This window comes from Arachis ipaensis, chromosome B2 (genome assembly GCF_059453495.1).
Source record: "Arachis ipaensis isolate K30076 ecotype BB chromosome B2, ASM5945349v1, whole genome shotgun sequence".
NCBI classification, from domain to species: Eukaryota; Viridiplantae; Streptophyta; class Magnoliopsida; order Fabales; family Fabaceae; genus Arachis; species Arachis ipaensis.
The window spans coordinates 20,688,827-20,709,449 of NC_142437.1; positions in this window are offsets into that span (position 1 = coordinate 20,688,827).

Genomic DNA, 20,623 nt, shown 5'->3' on the forward strand with positions numbered 1-20,623 from the left:
AGCTTTTCTTCCTTCCATGAATCCCACTATGATTTTTGTTATTTAAAAAAACGAATAACTAGTAGTAATTTACTAATTTAGTTTTGGATTTTTTTTCAAACCAACTTTATACATGTCAAATATTTTTCTGTAAGAAGTATAAAATTTCAAACAACTAATTATGAGTTTGATTTAATTTGTTTTCATTGTTGACAGTATAAAATAATATAAAAATTTTATTTTAATGATTATTTAAACAATAATACTCTGTAAATAATTTTACTTAACAACTAACTATACAAAATTAAGAGAGGCATATATCATAGTATGAGTGTTATGCTTGAGAGTTGAAAAATAGAGAGAACTTGAAACAGAGAAGAGAAAGAGTAAACTTGAGTTGTGATTGTATTGAATTGAAAAATTATCTATTACATTGAGTAAGTGCTGCTTATATATATAACATATAACAGGCACAGTACCTATTAAACAAAAGCTAACTAACTTTTGATAACAGACTTATATAAAAGATAGCAGTATCCAATTACTAAAATTAGAAGGTAGATGATTTTGTCATAATATCAGCTACTTGCTCATTGGAAGGAACATGAATTACTAAAATTAGATGATGAATGACTCTTATAAAAAAACAGATCAAATTCAAAGTGTTATGCTTTGTTTGGTGCATTTCCATGAGATTAGTTGATTTGTGAAAATGTAATGCTTGATCAGAGGTGCCAGTTAGATATCTCAAGATTCTCTTTGCTGCACACCAATGATTGACTTATTTTGTTCACAGAATAAGCAATGGTGACATATTGTCAACCACCTACAATGCTTCTAAACAAAGTAGGATCCTCAAATAAATCCTCTGTTGCAACAGTAAGTCTAGAAGTTGAAGAAGATCATGTATATTTTTAGTCTGATTCAAAGTAATAATGTTATGAGAATGTCTAAAAAAAAAATTGAAATCACCAAGGTCTTTTAATAAAAAACTAGAATGCAATTTGTTGAATTTTATTTTCATCACCTCCAGTTACTAACATGTCATCAACATATATTAGTATGTATGTGACAGAGTGAGAAGTAAATCTTAGTGTTTTGAAATCCTATAGTTTTAAGAGAAGCAGTAATAGTTAAATAGCAGGCTGGAGGAGTCTGTTTAAGACCATAGATGAATTTATTTAATTTACAAACCAAGTGAGGATTAGAGTGTTCAAAGCCTTGAGGTTGGGACATATAAACAGTCTCATTGAGAAAAGTATTATGAAAATCATATTGCTTGATTCTCCATCCTTTAGATAAGGCTATGGTAATAATGATTCTGATTATGTTACTACTATTTCATTTTCTTGCAGTTCAACCAAGGACCAAGAAGGGCTTTATACTCAGTGAGCATTGCTTCCATATAAACTAGTGATAAAAGAGCATATTTGATGGATTTTGGCAAACAAGAATCTGACCTGATGAACTTTTGATCTTGTGAGCATTGGATAAGTACTAGAGGAATTTGATTTGCTAGACGAAATAAAAATTGGATTCATAGAAGAAGGAGGAACAACATTTTGTTGTGAAGTTTGTAATGAGGTAAACAATGATGATGCAGGAAAGGTATGTTCTCTTGACACTATTATTTTTCCTTCTTTAGTTTAACATTTATAACATTTTTGTTGCATACAATATCCAATAAAAATGCATAGTCTTTTAAGAAGATTAGAGTAAACAGTGTTAGAATATGAATAGGGAAGCTTATGAGATTTTGCCATAAGTGATATTACATTTGATGAATCATGAAGAACACAATGACAATGATGATATCTTACAAACTAATGGTGGTTGGAGTTGTAACGGAAAGAAGAGAGTTGATAGAGAAGATATTAGTAGAAGGAAACTCATTGTGAAACTTCAGATTCATGTCTTCATTACAGTGATTTAATTTCACATTACCACCATAGAAGGAGTATAAATACTAAAGTTTTAAATATCGAACTGATGGAGTGTTTAAAAATTTAAAAGTTCAACAACCAAAATTCAATTGAAATTGAATCAAATATAATAAAATAATATTTATTATTTTAAATTAGTTAATAACTAAAAGATTATACCGATTTAATTAGTCAATCAATTTTTTAACCATTTCATTATCAAACGTTTTTTATTTTAAATTAAATTAGTCTAATAACTGATTCTCAATTAATATGATGGAATTGACCTTTTTAGTCCGATTATCAAAATTATGATAAATACACTTACATTTATTTCACTAAACTATGATTAATTTTTTTTTGGTGACTAAACTATGATTAATTTAAGAGGTATAACAATATATACAAACTTTTTGTGTTGTTTCCCATTTATTAGGAAAAGCATGTGCTTTTGAGGGACCTTTTATTAATCGATTATTTTTCGAGATCGAATAGATGGAATTGAGTAGTTGGAATTAATGGTTGGCTTTAGTTGAATTTTAGCCTATGATCAACAAGTTTTTCTCCTGCAATAATCTCCAATTATATGCTTTTTAATGTAGTGGTTTTCTACCAACTTTTATTTTGTCTACTTTTAAACGTTTTAAAATGCGTTTAGTTTGTATTTTTATTTTTTATTTTTATTTTTATTTTTAATATTTTTATTTTTTAGATTTTATGAAAAAATAAAAATAAGAAGTAAAAATAAAAACATAAAATAATAACACAAACTAAATGCACTTTTAGAATTTAGTTGGCAGGAACAAGTGGAGCAGGACGGGGGAAGTGCGGACAGACTTCACAAGGCTAGGTTGCAAGCGAGCCTGAGACGGCTAACTAGAAAGGTTAGTATCTCGGTAGCAACTGGCAATGTAGAAGGGGCCATGGCGGATGTGGCTGACGGTGGTGATCCCCTGGGGGCAGGAGCAAGGTCTGAACCGGGAACAGGGGGTCATTCAGAGGGCGCAGAATTCCAGGGGACGCAAAAAGAGCAGGTCCAGGAAAATCAAGCAACTTGGACACTGACTGTGGAATCGGGTGCTGTCTTATATGATGAGGAGGAAGACATTATGAAAATTTTGCAAGCACAAAATGAGGAAATAGCGGCAAAGAGAAGAATGGCGAAGCAGAAGGAGAAGGCGAGAAGGAGTCGGCCAAAAAATCAAAATAAGGTGAGTAAAAATTTGTTTAAATGATTGTGAGCTGTTGGAACATTAAGGGGTTGAGGGGGGACGGAAAATTGAGCATGGTGAAATCTTTGAAGCATAAATATAACCTGAACATGTTAGGACTGCTTGAAACAAAAAAAGAAGTGATTACTAAATATGATGTAAGGCTTTGGGGAATTAGTACTGCTGGATGGGATTATGTAGACTCTGTAGGGGCAGCGGGGGTCTGTTATTGATGTGGGATGATGGAATGTTTCAAGTATATCACAGCTATAAAGGTGAGAGGTGGTTGTGTGTTGAAGGAGTATTAACAAGGACCAACTTTCGTTGTGCCTTATGTGGCAGGAGTGTGTCAGATTCCTTTCTGCTTTCTAGGAGACTTTAATGAAATTTTACACATTGAGGATCGCAAAGGAGCTACTACCTTACCGGCATCATCGGAAGAGTTTAAGAGGTGGGTGCATGACATGCAGTTGATAGATTTACCTCTTATTGATAGGAAGTACACATGGTTTAGGGGTCGCTCTTGTAGTCGGATTGACAGGGTTCTGGTCAATATTGAATGGACTGAGAAGTTTCCGGATATTTGGCTAAAAGGGGGCCCAAGGGAGTTGTCCGATCACTGCCCGTTGATCTTAGAAGGTACAAGACTAGGAGAGGGACCTAGGCCATTCAGAAGTCTGGATTCCTGGTTTACGCATGAGGGGTTTCTGAGAATGGTGAAGGATGAATGGAGAAGCCTCGGAGAAGTGCAGTTCACGTGCAAACTGAGGGCTTTAACAGTACCACTGAGGTGATGGCACAAGGATAACTTTCGGGACCTGGATAAGAGACTTATGAGGTTTGAGGAGGAGATCACCAGGCTGGACAAGTTAGTTAGTGATGGGGTGTATGATGGTACAACGGAGGCTAGACGGAAGGCGCTGGTGAGCTTTTGTGAAAAATGGTACATTAGGAAGGAAATCCACTGGAAGCAGATGTCTCGGTCCAAGCATGCTGAAAACATGGATAAGAATACCAGATACTTTCATAACATTGCCTCGGCCAGAAGACGGAATAATAGGATCAACGCCCTGATGATACATGGAAGACTTGTACGGAATCAGGCGAGAATAAAAGGTGCAATTAGTCTACAGGGACTTATATAGACAGGATTATGCTCCGAGGATTGGAATCAGAGATGGCTTAGTGAAGCAGATCCATAGGGATGAGGCTGAAGAACTGGAAGTGATGCCATTGGAGGAGGAAATCAAGGAGGCCGTGTGGGACTGCGAATCTTCAAAGGCACCAGGGAGTAATGGGTATAACACGAACTTCATAAAGAGATGCTGGGAGGACATTGGGCCGGAATTCATTGCAGCGGTACTGGGGTTCTTTCACAGTACTAAGTTGCCGCTGGATGGTAATGTAACGTGGGTGACTTTAGCCCCAAAGTTTGAAAGTGCAAAGGAGGTGAAGGATTTTAGGCCGATTAGTATGGTGGGGTGTGTGTATAAAGTAATTTCGAAGGTGTTGGTACGAAGAATGCGATCTATGATGCCGGGGTTAGTCGGTGAGACTCAGACTGCTTTTGTAAAGGGTAGGAAAATTCATGATGGCGCACTTATAGCCTGCAAGATGGTTCATTGGCTGAAGACGCGGAAAAGGACAGCGGCTATTATCAAACTGGATTTCCAAAAAGCCTATGACAGAGTAAGATGGAGTTTTGTTGATATTGTACTCCAGAAGAAGGGCTTCGGCCAACGATGGAGGAATTGGGTGAAGGAGTGTGTTACTACGGCCACCATGTCAGTCTTGGTAAACGGGTCACTATCCAAGCAATTCAAGATGGAAAGGGGACTAAGACAAGGAGACCCACTTTCTCCACTACTATTCGTGCTAGTGGTCGATGTCTTGCATAGGATGGTGGGAGAAGCTGTCAGAAACGGGCGCATTGCTCCGTTACTGGTAGGGAGCGCTTATGTTGAACTGTCGCACTTACAATTTGCAGATGACACCATTTTGTTTTGCCCGCCGGTGACTGAAACAATCCTAAACTATAAGAGACTGCTGCGGTGTTTTGAGTTGATGTCTGGACTGAGTATCAATTTTGATAAGTCGAATTTAATATCAGTGAATTGTGATCAAGGATGGATTGATCATGCGTGTGGGCTACTGGGACGCCAGCAAGCCGCTCTACTGGTTAGATATCTGGGAATCTCTCTAGGAGCGAATCCGCGCCTGGTGAAGACTTGGAAACCAATCATCGATAAAGTGGAACAGAAGCTTAGCTTATGGAAAGCGAAGGTGTTGAATAAATCAGGTAAGCTTGTACTTATTAAATCGGTCCTGAATAGCCTCCCCATATATTACCTAAGTCTGTACAAGATGCCGAAAGCGGTGGCGAACAAACTGATTGCTCTGCAAAGGAACTTTATGTGGTGCAAGGAAAATGGTAACTCTGGTATAGCTTTGGTCAAATGGGAGCTAGTCCAGGCTCCAAAAAAGGCTGGGGGCTTAGGGGTAGGTGATGCAGTGCTGAGAAACACAACGCTCCTGTTTAAGTGGTGGTGGCGGTTTTCAAAGGAGGATTGCCCACTGTGGAAGAAGATAGTTTGTTCATGCAACAAGTTGAACCCGGATGTAATGCTAGCAACTCAACTTCTACCAGTAAAAGGAGGGCCTTGAAAAGACATATGTCAGCTAAATATAAAAGAACAACGGATTCGAGATAAAGTGGTTAATGGCCTAGCAATGGATGTAGGCAATGGTCTGCAAACCCGGTTTTGGAAAGATAACTGGGTTCAAGGTGGTGCTCTCAAATGGAGTTTTCCAAGGCTCTACTCCATTTCAAGCCAGCAAGGGGTTGTCATTGGGGATTGTGGATTTTGGGATGGACTAGAATGGATATGAAATTTTCAATGGAGGAGGGAGTTATTCCAATGGGAGCTGGAACTTGTCCATCAGCTCCATGAGAGATTAAGGTCAGTTAAGCTATCAGCTGGTCGGGAGGACAATATGGTGTGAAAGTTTGAAAATAAAGGTATCTTTTCAACTAGCTCTGTGATCCAGGCCATACAATCGGAGATACTGCCGGCTGAGATTACGAGCTATAGCTTCACGAGCTCCCTCTAGAAAGTTTTTGTACCTCTGAGAATTGAGCTTTTTGGGTGGTTTGTGCTAGTTGATAGAGTGAACACCAAGGAGAGGTTGACTAAGCTAGGAGTTAACATTCTGAGTGATAGTATGTGTGTACTATGTGCCAAAGAAATCGAATCTGCTGAGCATTTATTTCTTCGGTGTGAGGTTACATGGCAGGTGTTGTGCAAGTGGTTGAGGGCACTTCGTCGAGAGTGGGTAATTCCTGGAAACATTAAAGAACTCTTTGGGAGTTGGCGTGGCATGCACGATAGACAACAAGGGCAGAGGGTGTGGATGATAGTGTTCTTTGCAGTGATTTGGAACATCTGATTGGAACGCAATGCACGGATTTTTAAGAATGAAAAAAACGAGTATTGAGATAATTCACACACGGATGGAGTTGAGCTACACAACATGGTATGGTTGTGATCCTGTGGGAAGCTGATGGCAGTGATGGAGAGGCCAGGGGTTGAATGTTTTCTGTTGGTAGCTCATTATGTTTCTATTTTTTTATATGCTCCGCTGTCATATGTTGAGCTTCCTTCGTTTCAAAAAAAAAAAAACTTTTCTAACCAATTTTGTCACACAGCTCCTCCTGAGCTTGAACTCTTGATATTTAAAACAACTCAACTGGTATTCTAAAACTTCTCTTCTATGTTTTTTTTGGTGTCTAAACTTCTCTTCTATTTGGTTCCGCGTAAGACGATGACAAATATTCAAATTTCAAATATTTGATTTTATTGACTTAGAAGAACAATATCTTTTACAATTTTAGGTGATAAAAATATTGATTTTATTCAACTTTTTTTTCTTTTATAAAAGAGGATGTTTTTTGTTAATAAATTATAGTTCAAATGGTATAATTTTTTTATACTCAATTAAGAGGTCGTGAATTCGAGCCTTCCTATTTTTGATATAAAAAAAGGATGTTTTCAAATGAATAGTCGGTTAAGCATTTTGTTTTAAGCTTATTTTGATTTAAATTCTCCTAATCCTAGCAATGTAAATCAAATCACGTCCTCATTCTAGCAACTACAAAATCGATTTATGAATTATGATATTATAAAGCATCTATGACCTTTCTTAAAATACTATTCTAAGTAATCTCATCAATACCAAAAAATAAAAAAGAGTTACCAGGATTGGTTGAGTGATCAGTTACAGATTTAAATCCTACCTTATGCAAGTAGTAATTTATTAATCAATAATAAATTCTTAAATAAAATTTAGATTGTCACAAATTACTCCTTAATATGTCAGATTAGAAAATACTATAGACAACTAAAAAAAAAAGATATTTTGATCAAATTTAAATAAAAATAAACAACAATAATAAATTAAGAATCATCCAATTTTTAAAGTCCAAAACCTGAAACAACCCCTCCAACAATAAGACACATGAGTTTATGCAGAGAAGTGGTCTGGTAGCTCACTAATTTTAATAACATTACATGAATATAATTTTTTTAAAATTATATCGATTTTATCCTGACATTATATATTATAACCAAAAAAATTATAGAATCAAATTACTTTTATAAAAAAGTCGTAGGAGACAAAAGTCTTCGTCAACTAAGAAGACCGAGATTTCTGTAGATAAAAAAAATAAATAATAAACTTTTTAGTTATTATCTTCATGTGAACAAGTTTAATTTTTTTACTAATAATTAATTTTAACGTTTATTATCTAAAACTTGAAAGAATTTAATGTGTATACTTTTATATTTGATTAGGTGTTAAGTCTGTTGCACAAATAAAAATAATTAATTTCCATGCTTATAATATTCTCTATCTCTCTCTCTCTCTCTCTCTCTATATATATATATATATATATATATAATTAGATATTAATATAAAAAAATTTATATTGATAGTTATAAAATTAACTCAAAATTAAATTTTTTAAAAACAATTAAATCTTGATTTGAATTATTAATCATAACATTATTATTCCCTCCAAATTATATATAATAAATATTTAAAGGAAGAGAAGTGAAAATATAGATTAGAAAGATAAACGGTAAAAATTTTGAAACTAAATAAAAAAAACTTAAAAAATGCATATAATAATAATAATAATTATATTTTTTATGTGAATAATATTACAAAATTATTTTTTAATTATATTTAATTATAAATTTAATGTATTATAATTTTACGAATTTATTTAAATTATATTATTTTGTTAATTTTATTATTTGTATAACATAAAGATAGAGAGAGATAGAGAATGAGAGAGAAAAGTAAGAGAAAGAAAAGAAGAAAAAGGAGAGAGGAAATTTGTTAATTTTGGAGAAAAAGATTTTATTTTAATTGCAATGAAAGAATATTTTGTGACATATTTTAGTTTGTCAAATTAGTGATATAAATTATAAGTTATATATAGAGTATGAAGGATAAAGAGAAATAGAGAAGTGGAGATATGTAGATAAGAGGATAGAGGAAGGGAATTTATTAAGTTTGGAGGAAAATATTTTATTTCAATTGCGATGAGGGAGTGACATGTGATACATTTTGGTTATTAACTTAGTAATATAATATAGCTATATTTTAATTTCAATATTTCAATTAGAGAATGTCATGTTGCACATTTTGATTGTCAAATTTGTAATTAGTTATTGATAATAATATATAAGAAAAATAGAGTGTGTAAAAGAATGAGAGAGATACACACAATGTCAGTTACTCCTAACTCTATATATATATTATTGTATTAATAGACACGTTAATGTATAATTTATTTATTAAATGTATGTCTCGTTAACGGATCCAAAAATTGTAATATGGAGTGCTCAAATTTTAGACAAATTTTTTAATTTTTTTATAAGCAATTTAGGCATAATATGTAGTTCTAGATAATATTCTAAACCAAAATTTAAGCTCAGCCATTTGTAAAAACTGCTAACTATGAGCAAAACATGCTAACTACACAACTAGCATAGAGATTTAAAGCAAAGCTTTTGGTCTTAAATGTGAATGAATTGGTTGCCATGATTTGAAGTTAACTCTACTGCGCGATCTTGGGAGAGAAGAGGGTGGAAGGTTCTGCCCTTCACGCAACGGCTGTGGAGTTTGTGAGGCCCAACAGCGACGAGGAGAATGGTGGGGGAACGGGAGGGCAGGAAGCAGGACGGCTGGTTGTTGGTGGCGGCGGCTGTGATGACCATCGGGTAGAGGAAGATGACGTGGATAGTAGTAAGCCGCGAGGAGCTTGTCGAGCCACTACTGAGCTGACCGGCGCCGGGAATGAGTTGATCGGTGGTGCAGGGCAAAAGGCGAGTCTGGCGGAGAACTGCTTAACCAACAAAGTAAATGGTGTTAGGTTGATGGCATATTCCGATGAGGAATTGACAAAGAAGAGATATGAGGCTGCTGCAGAGGGTGACGCTGTAAGCGCAGGAGAGGTAGGAAAAACAGTAGCTAGGAATGAGCTGGGGGGGTTGAATGGATCCTGTGCCAGAGCAAATAGGGTGAATGTGATTGACAAAAGGAACACTTGAGCTAGCTCGATGAGGGATGGTGAAGCGGAAGAATTAGATTCAGGGGATGAAACTATTTTGTTGGAGGAAATTTGTGTCCAAGAGGAAGGGGCTATAAGGGACTTGGAGAAGTCGGGATGTTCAGATAATGACGTTGACAGTGAGTCGTACCAAGTAGAGCAAGGTGGTAATTGGGTTGCAGACTTGGAGAAAAATAGAGTAGCTTGGGATTTGGCGATGGAATCAGGAGTTGTTCCTTATGATGAAGAATATGATATTATGACTGCTCTTCAAATTCAGAATGAACTTATTGCACAGAAAAGGAAGCAAGCAAAACAAAAAGAGAAAGCAAGAAGGAGTCGTCCTAAAAATCGGAATAAGGTGTGTAATACAATTTTTAAATGATATTAGTTTTTAAATGTGAGGGGTTTAGGGGGTTGTTGGAAGCTTGGGTATGGTGAAAAATATAAAACAAAATATAGTTTGAACATGTTAGGATTAATAGAGACGAAAAAGCAGGTGGATACAAAGTTGATGCGGTGTAATTTTGGAAAAATGATGCAGTGGATTGGGTTCTTGTGAGTTCCGAACGGTGCTTTTAAAGGTTTTTTGTTGTTGTGGGATGTACTAATATTTGACTTGCGTAATTGCTATAAAGGGGAGAGATGGTTATGTGTGGAAGGGGTGTTGACGAACAAGAATTTTAATTTTGCGTTGTGCTGGTTGAGTTTTATCTATGGTTTGTGTCAAGTCCCTATTTGCTACATGGGTGACTTTAATGAGGTTGTGCAAGTGGAAGAAAAGAAATGAGCTAGTATGTTTACAGTATCAGCAGTAGTTTTTAAAACATGGATACAAGATATGGAGCTGGTGGTTTTAGAGTTGATTGATCGGAAGTTTACGTGGTTCTGGGGTCAATCGTGCAGTTGCTTTGATCGGGTATTAGTTAGCGTGGGATGGATTGAAGAGTTTTCTGAGACGATGCTGAAAGGCGGGCAAAGAGGTTTATCTGATCATTGTCCTTTGATTGTGGATAATAGTAGATTGCTAGGGAGTCCGAGACTGTTTCGGAGTTTAAATTCTTGGATCATTCATGAGGATTTCTCAAAATGGTAAAAGAGGATTGGTGGGGCTAGGAGATTTCTCAGGTGTTTTGGATTTTTTCAACAAATCAATTAGGAGCTACAAGAGTGGACTGAGTTTGATCTTTTAGTTGTTGACGGCATTGCTAGATATGACTATGGAGGGATGTCTGTTTGTTTGATTAGCATTTATTTTTTGTTTATTTGTTTTGTTTAGTTTCTCCACCTTGTTGTGTTGAGCTCTTTTCTTAAAAAAAAAAAAAAAACTTTTAGTGAGAAATGCTGGTAAACTTTGGTAGTAGGTAGTTTTTTCTTTAACTTTAGTGAAACTCTAAACACTACAAGAAAAATATTGAATACTGTTAGATTTACCGTCAGATTTAGCATCAGAGGTTAGCGTCGGGTTTAGTGGCAGCTTTACCGGCGGATTTTGCAATGAATTCGTTGGGCAAAAGATTTACCGTCGAAAACCAGAATCCGACGGCAATAGTTGGAGGGAAAAGCGAAATAATTGGCGCCACGATTACCCTCGGATTTACAGGCGAATAAATATGACGATAATCTTGATTAGTGAAACGTTACATTTTGATCAACTGCGAAGCTTTATCTGCCAGTAAATTCGACGGTAAGTGTGTTCTAAATTCGAACCACAAACCCTCTTTTCTCTCATTTTGAAATACTTTCTCTCTCTTTAACCTTCTCTCTTCTCACTCTCTCTCTAACCCTCTCCCCATTCCCTCAACGTTCCTCCAATAGCCTCTTTCGACGGTCCCCTCTTGTCAGCTGAATCGAATCGCTACTGTTGGTGCCGCTTTTGTCGCTACTGTTGTCGCTGCCTCTGTCGCTGCTCGCTGTTGCTCCCTCCAGGTAGCACCTTCTTCTCTTCTTAAATTTGGTTCTGGCTTGATATTGGATCACCATTGATGAGAATAGATTCTAAATTGATTCCAAATTGAAAGTTAAGAATTAATTCTAAATTGTGTTTTTGTTGTATTGTTGTTTATTGTATTGTTCTAAATTTTAACTAATTAGGTACTCAACTAATTAGTTAACAATGTAAATCATATAATGTCTAATATAATTTAAATTTAGAGACAAATACATTTTACAATATTAGCTTGAATAAGGTCTAGTAATTTATACAAACTAGAATTTAAAGTTTTGATTTGAATTTACAAAAGTATGTCAAGTAATAGGTTTTAGATAATATTTAATCTCATCAATCTAAGAGTCGAGTTAGAAAGAGAACATCATTAATATTTAACAATGCTTAATGATATGTATGTTTTAGTAGTGTTAAAGTTTGAGAATAGTTTCTCGAATGGTTAGTTAGGTTTAGATTCAAGGGTTCTAACTTTGTAAAGTTTCGTGTTTGAATATGTTTTGATTGTTGTGTGGTTTATCAACATGAAGGTTAGCACATTTTTAGGGAAGGTTATGTCAAAATTTCTTGAAAATAATATAATTGTGGGAGGGTTTGTGTTAATTGGTATGCTCTTTGTAGACATGACGACAGGTAAAGGTGATGGATCGGTCGTGGTTGTGGTCGTGGTAGAGAGAAGATTTCTACTGGTACCTCTAGGACTTCTCAATCGTCCCCTTCTACTCCGACTATTCCGGTGATGTCACAGGCAATGGGTGTACTGGACCAGCTGTTCATCATGGTCCTTAACCCCAATTACAAGGCTCCTTCTACCTTGACGACGCTGTCTCCATCCGTTCAGCAGCCCATTGATGGGACGATGCCACCTTCATCTGCTCAGCAGTCCACTATATTGACACCGCCGCCTCCAGCGACAGACACTATGGTGCCGGAATCCTCTCACAGATCCCAGCCAGATTCTCCTCTACCACCTCCCATCGTATGGATGGCGATTTGTCCTGATGGGACGACGACGTGAGTACTATTTTAAGTCTTTTATATGCAAACCATTTTAGCTAGTCAGTTTAATTTAGGTTAAATTACACAGTTGGTCCCTACACTTTCAGTGAAATTGCAAATTGGTTCCTACACTTTAAAAGTTTGTAATTGGATCCCTAAAGAGAATTAAAATTTGCAATTTAGTCCCCGCCGGTCAAAAAGTATTGATTTAATAGGATATTCTCAGAATATGCTGAGAATATTCTGTTAAAATAGAGTATATACTGAGAATATTCTGTTAAATCAAACACTTTTTGAACGACAGGGACTAAATTACAAATTTTAATTATCTTTAGGGACCCAATTACAAAATTTTAAAGTATAGGAACCAATTTATAATTTCACTAAAAGTGTAGGGACCAACTGTGCAATTTAACCTTTAATTTAATTACACTCAATTTTCTAGTTTTAGTGGATTTAGATTGTTAAGATAGGTTTAACTTAGAATAGTAGGTTTGAACTACTGAAAGTGTTTGCTAATTCTTGATTGTTGATGGATATTGCTGCTTAAGGTATATAATGCGATATAGATGAAACTATTAATCTTAATTAACTGAACTGCTTATTGATGATTGATGGATGTTGCTCCTTGATTCTTGATTCTTGTTTGTTGATTGTTGATAGATATTGTTATTTAAGTGAATTGTTGATGGATAGAGATTTTGGCGCATTCTAGTTATAGATGAAACTTTGCCAAAATTTCTAAAAAAAAAAATCTAAATATAATTGAAGTTTATAGATTACTTCAAATAATTTTTTAGTAAACTACTAATCTTAAGTTTTCTATTTATAGGTTTACGCCAAATAAAAATGCATGTACACAGGAGTGTACTAATGTAATCAAATTGATGTACGACCACCCATGGCCGAGCTACAAGAAGATCCCAACTGAGACCAGAGAGTGATAATTTTAGAAGCGGGAGGTAAAAACTTAACATATTCAAACCTTAGTTTATATCTTCTATTTTATTTAATTATGTATTTAATTTCAATTCACTCGTGCTAAATGTTCATTCTACAGGAGAAATTTATATGGGACAAGACTTACAATCTCATGATCAGGAAGATCTTCGACCATTGGATGGCTAGGCGGCTTCAGCAGATGTTGGAGGACGTACGTGAGCGTCGCGACCACCTCACCATTTGGCTCCACCCGGACATTAAGAAGACATTGTATATCCATTGGGAGACTGATGAGGGGTTCAAGCGTCGCCGTCTCAAGAACAGAGCTAACAGAACATTGGCCAGGTCGTCAAAGTATACCAGTGGGTCAATGACTTTCATAAAGACAAAGGCCAGGCTAGTAAGTAACTTGTTTCATTTTGTTACTAAGTTCGTTTAGTCTTAATATAATGTCATTATTACTTGACTTAACATGTGGTTTCTAAATGTGTAGTCTAAGTCGTTGGATCATGAGGCGACAATGGCGGAGACCTTCAAGTATACTCACACGATGAAGGAGAACAAAGAGAAATTTGCTAATTAACATGCTGCAGATCATTATGTGAGTAAACATCATGTGATATATCATTTTTAAATTAACTACAATCCTAACCATAAAATGTGTTACACAGGAATCCTACACGTAGAGATTGGAGGCCGCAACCCAACAATCTCATTGTACCGGAGACAACAGCAACAACTCTGCTGCATCAGTCATCGATCCTGATAGGGTTTGGCGCGAGGCCGCATCTAAACCGTAACAAGAATCGCGTGTATGAGCTGGGATCGTTCTTCTCTGACAGCCTCCACACACCCACATTGAGACAAATTTCGACGCTAAAAATCAAATTTTGGCGCTAAATCCGCCGCAAGTTATCGGCGGACAGCAAAATTCGACGATAAACAATTACCGGCGAAGTTTATACCGTCAGATTTAATCCTACAAAAAATTCGATTGTGTTCAATATTTTTCTTGTAGTGAAACTTTAATTGTTGCAAGTTATTAATAATGTTATGTTTAATTTTTTTTTCAAATTATGTAGATCTGTATGTATTGTCAAGATATGCTTCTCTAGTGAACTTCGAAGCTTTTCAGGTAGCTGAGTCTGAGCAAGATGATGCCAAGACAAAAAAAGTTGACACTGAACAAGAAAAATCTGAACTAAGACTTAGCTTGCTCAACTTCAGCATCGATTTCACTCGAATGAACTTGGTATACTAACATCATCTACTTGTATAGAAATATAAAGAATAGTATTATAAAATCTAATCATATAGAAGTATAAGGAATATTAGTATAGAAGCATTAGAGTTGTCTAACTTTAGCTAATGCACAATTATTTATAGGATCTTTGACTCCTAATGAAATTTTATCAATTGAAAATTTTATAAAAGGTGTTTTTTTTGTGAGATTCTTTTGTTTTGTTTTATTAATTTTAGTTCAGAATTACACAATTTTAGTTTAAAATGGGAAAGATGTTGAACAAATGTTTATGATAAACCAATAATTATTGTTACATACAAGAATCAAGAGAAGTAATATTTTGCGGAAGATAATCAAGTAAAAAAATACGAGTAAGAAGACTTACTAATAGAGAATTAGAGATTAGGAGATTCACTAACAACAAATTATTATGATAGATGAATGTGTGTAAATAAGGATTTGAATATAATAGAGAATCAAAGAAAATATGTTTGTAAAAAAGAAATAAATAAAAAAATTACCTAAGAAAGAATGCTAGGGGGCCAGCAACTTTTGTGATTTGTAGCTATCAAATAGTCATCAATGATGGTTTTAATGGTGTGAGATTGGTGTGAGATTTCATCCAATGACTCACTTTTCTTTGCTGGTTACATGCTGGCCAGAATTTAACAAAGTTGCTGCCCCCTAGATTTTTCCAATATTTGTCTCTCTAAAAAAAGATTTGGTCATTTCTCTAAATATTATAAAAATTAATCTTTTTTTTATAATTTTTGTATTAATGCCTTAGCGGTCTTTTTTAATAATTAAATCTCCCTAACAATCCTTTATAATAATTTTCTCATTTTTTTCGTAGTTTCATTTTTGACATGACTGAAACAATAATATCAATAATATATTATAAAATTACAAAATACAAGTAATTTATAATATGTTTAGTTAAGAAGTTATCATATATCTTATTAATTAAAATCAGTTCCTTCAAAAAAAAAAACTTAAAAATAAATTATAGATATTTTTTGAAAGAAATTATTAGTTAAATTTCAGTCTCCATCCCAAAAAATTTCAGTTTTCTGTATCCTGTTTTTTGGAGGTACTGAAGTAACTGGAATATTGTGTCCCAAGATTAAAATTTTAATTCTAGTCTCAGTTTAAGTACCTCAAGAAAAAAGATCTTTATAGAATACAATACAAAAATATCAAAATAAAATGATAGCTGAAATTAAATAAGTTAAGATGAAAAAGTAACATATTTTTTTTAAGAATATCAATTTAGAAAAAAAAGAATATTTTTTACAAAAAAATATCTAAAGTACACAATGTAATTATCAAAATATAACTATATAAGTCATGATTAATATTCTATAAAATAATATAAATGTTAAATATGTTAATATTATAAGAACAAACGAATTTTTTTAAAAATAAACACAAAAAATGAATATATAAAAACTAATTTAAAAAATATACAAATTTGAGTGTATGATATTAAATTAGTTAAATAAAAAATATTAATAAATTAAATAATTAAGATAAAAACTTATCACATAATAAAATATAGTATATATAAAATTATTAAATTATATAATATTTTTTATTTTTTCAAATACATATTTTATATATAGATATAGTTTTTTAAAGTTTTGAAAGGTCGAGATTATTACTCACTCCCCTCTATATCCATTCCAATGTATATATATAAAGAGGACATTTGAAATGAGAATAAAAAGTTTGCGTGAATATGAGAATACATCCTCAACCATTTGATTATTATGAATCTAATTAAATACTTTGTTAAATAAATCACATGATATTAGAAGAAATTCTATAAATACAGATATCAAACACAAGTTATTTTCGGTTTTGTCCCTAAATCTTTTTCAAAAATTCATGTGTTGTCCCTTTGTCTTAGCTACAGATGTCAATCAATTAGAGTTAATATTCAAAATGACCGTTAAAATTTGACTTCTGACTTAATTTAGCTCTCTAATTTTTAATTGAACTAAATTGTACCCCAAAATTTTAAAGCATGATTCAAGTTGACCCCTCTATTCATTTCCGTCACTGAAAAATGATGTGGCACCATTTAACGCAATTATTTTGTTGTTTGCGCCTAAACGACGTTGTATTACTTTTTCTCTTCTTTTTCCTCCTCCTTAAGCAGCCATGGCTTAGATATTGCTTCGAGCTTGAGAAACCTCATGTATGGTCTCAACTTCAGCTTTAGACTCATCTCTACTTTTTTCAATCTTCCTTCGTATAGCCGTTAAATCCGTCACTCACACTCTCTCCTTTTCTCCATGGCTTCTCTCCAACCCATTTTCAGTGATCAACTAATCCTTACCACCTTCATCTGCACACACATGAGCAATTGCTTCATTTACAACAACAACAACAACCACAACCACAACTTCTTCCATTTTCTCTATTTCACTTCAAACTGATTCTTAATTATCATCATTATTATTATTATTGAAAAATAAAATACAGAATGGGGGCTAGGTTTTCGGTGCAGCACTACAACCTTAGTTCACCCTCTTCCTTTATAGAGAGTTCCCTCCACATTCTCAACGCTGTCGATGCTAGAACCGCTGCCCCTCCCCCATTGATCACATCGCTGCCCCCACTGTAAAACATGTGAAATTAGTAAATAATTAGCAAATAAATTAATTATTATCCTAACAAATTAGAAAATAAAATTTTAGAGTTTAATGTGGTAGAATTAATTAGGGTTAAGTATTTTTTCGTCCCTAAGGTATGAGGCGAAAATCTAAATCGTCTCCGACTTTTTTTTGTTATTAAAATCATCCTCAACGTTACAAAACGTTATAAAATCGTCATTTTCTACTTTAATTTTATTTTTTTACCAAATTACCCTTAATAATTAATATAAATAATAAAAATAATATTAAAAAATAAAAATAAAACCCTTCCCCCACACCTGCACCCCCACTCCGTGTCTCTTCCCTTTCTTCTCTCCCCACCCCATCCCACCCCACTCCCGTATCTCTTCCCTTTCTTTCCATTCTCTATGCATGCCACCAATGGACTTACCATACTGCCTCAACCATAACTCACCCCTAATTCCTTACATTCACCTCCCTGACCCAACCCATATTCCTCATACCCACCATCGTTACAAGACACTCCTCCGTGACTACGCCGTTTCTGAGCCGTTAACCGAAACGCTCTTCCCGAGGGACATCCGGCCTTCCCTCCCGCAGCGAGTTCTCTCTCTACCAGGCAGTTGATGCCTTCGACAATGATGGTTGGTGGTCCGGTGAGATCACCGGCAGGCTTGGGCCTCACTATTACTATGTTTATTTCCGTACAACCAACGAAGAGATCGCTTATCCTTCTAGGGTTCATCATGAGTGGGTTAACGGCGACTGAATTCTCTCCCAAGGAGAGCAACCACAGCCACAACCACTGCAGAATCAGCAACAACAGCTAGGTCACCAAGATTGAAACTTTGAGCCCTGGTCCTCTGCCTTCTAGAGGCCGTGCGCTCCCACATCTCCGCCACCACGAGGTCTACGGGATCTTCACATGCAACCACATCCTCTTCAACCATGCGCAAAATCACACGGGTCGTTGGCCGGATCAAGTTCGGGTCTGCAGAGAAAGCTCTTCTTGTTAGCGTCGAGCTCCATCACCCACAACTGCGACAGCACCAGCGCCAGCAGCAGTAGGAGGAATTTTTTTTTATTTTTGTCACTTCCTTCCTCTTTTCGTGCTTCCTTTTTTTATTTTTTTTTATTTTTGAAGAACATAAAAAATTTCTATTATTGCTGATTTTGATCTGAAGTTGTAGCTGATGATGATTGTTGAATTGTTAAATCTAAAGTTTCTGTTGATTTATTTTATAGTTGTTGTTGTTGAATTGGCTGAAAATGCTGAATTTGTTGTTGCTAAATCTAAAGTACTTAACCCTTGAAATTTATTTTAAGGTTGTTGTTGCTGAATTGGCTGAAGAGGAAAGCTTTTTTGTTTAAACTGAGAAGAAGAATTGGGGCTTGGGGAAGGGGGAATTCGAAGAGAGTAGGAGAAACGGGATGGAAAAAAATATGGAAGAGATATCGGGGGCGGGGGCAGGGGCAGGGGCGGGGGGTGGGGGTTTGTTTTTGTTTTTGTGGTTGTTGTTCTTGTTGCTGAATTGGCTGAAGGGAGAGGGTGTTTTGTTTAAGCTTGAGAAGAAGAATTGGGGTTTGGGAAAGGGGGAGTTCGAAGAGGAGTAGGAGGAAAGGATGGGGAAGGAACAGGGAACAGGGGGAGTTCGAATAGGTAGGGGGTGGGGGTGTTTTTGTTTTTTGTTATTATTTTTTAATATTATCTTTATTATTTGTTAAGGGTAATTTGGTCAAAAAAATTAAAATTGGTGTAGAAAAGGACGATTTTATAACGTTTTGTAACGTTGAGGATGATTTTAGTAAGGAAAAAAGATCGGGGACGATTTTGATTTTGACCCAAGACGTTAGGGATGAAAAGAGTACTTAACCCAATTAATTAAAATAAGAATTTTTACACCAATTTTAAAGAATTTGGCCAAAGATTTGGCCGAACGGACCGAACTAGGCCTGTATTGGGCTCAAGGCCCAGCCCAACCCAATCCACTAAGTTAAATGGCATCAGCCATTTCCCTTCCTTGTTCATACACACACCACACACGTTGAAGAACACAGCCAAGGGGGAGGAGAAGTTGTAAACCCTTGGTCTTGATTCCATCTTCCATAACTTCTCGCTCTGAGCTCCGATCAACACACCATTTGTGGCCACACGACCAGTGCGTTGAGCTCTACAAAGTCCAGTACGCTGTAAGGTGAGAAAGTCTTGCGAAACCTTAGACTAGATGACCATAGGATAGGAATGAATGCATGAGTATGTTGAATGCTTAGTAATTGTTGATATAGATTGTGTAATTCTTTTGGTGGTTGATGTTGGAGATGAAATGGAATGTTAAATGATGACTTAAATGATAGTTGATAAGGTGATGAGAATGAGTATGTATATGTGATGAATTATTGATGATGTTTGATGTGGTTAATGATTCATGATGTGAATGCAGTTGTGGTTGGTGAAAAATGATGATTTTAATAATGATAAATGAGAACGAGGGTTGAGGATATATGAATGTTGATGTATTGATAAATGTGTTGGTATAATTGAGAATCTTGGTATAAAGTAGTTTATATTGAGGTGAGATTGGTTATGAAAGGATGTGGGGTTGTGTTGGTTGTGATAGGGTGTGTTTTATTTTAGGGTATGGCTTGTAAATGTGGTTAGTGAGTTATAAATTTAGTGGAAATAGAGGTTTGAGGAACTTTATGAAAAAATTGATTTTTAGCCGAATTTCGACGAGCCATAACTCAGCTTCCGGACTCCTAAATTCTTTCAAACTTATTTTATATGAAAATTGGGTTCATGAAGTTTACGCTGTTTGAAGAACGGATGAAAAATGTTTTAAAACGAGAAAGTTATGCGCGTCGGAAGTTTGGTATGTAAAGCTAAAATTCTGTAGACTTAACCATTTTTAATTGATCTGCAATGCATGCGTGCGCAAACCCCTCCATACGCGGATTGGCGTTTCTGTCTGGCATGCATGCGTACGCGGACGAGGCAATGCGTACGCGAGATGGGCAAATTGCACTCCCACGCATACGCGTGGCCCCTATTTCAGCAAAGTTAATTTTTGTGTTTTAAAACCCAATTTCGAACCTCTAAACCTTTATTTTTACTTTTTTAGCTCCTAAACCTTAGTTTGATACTTAG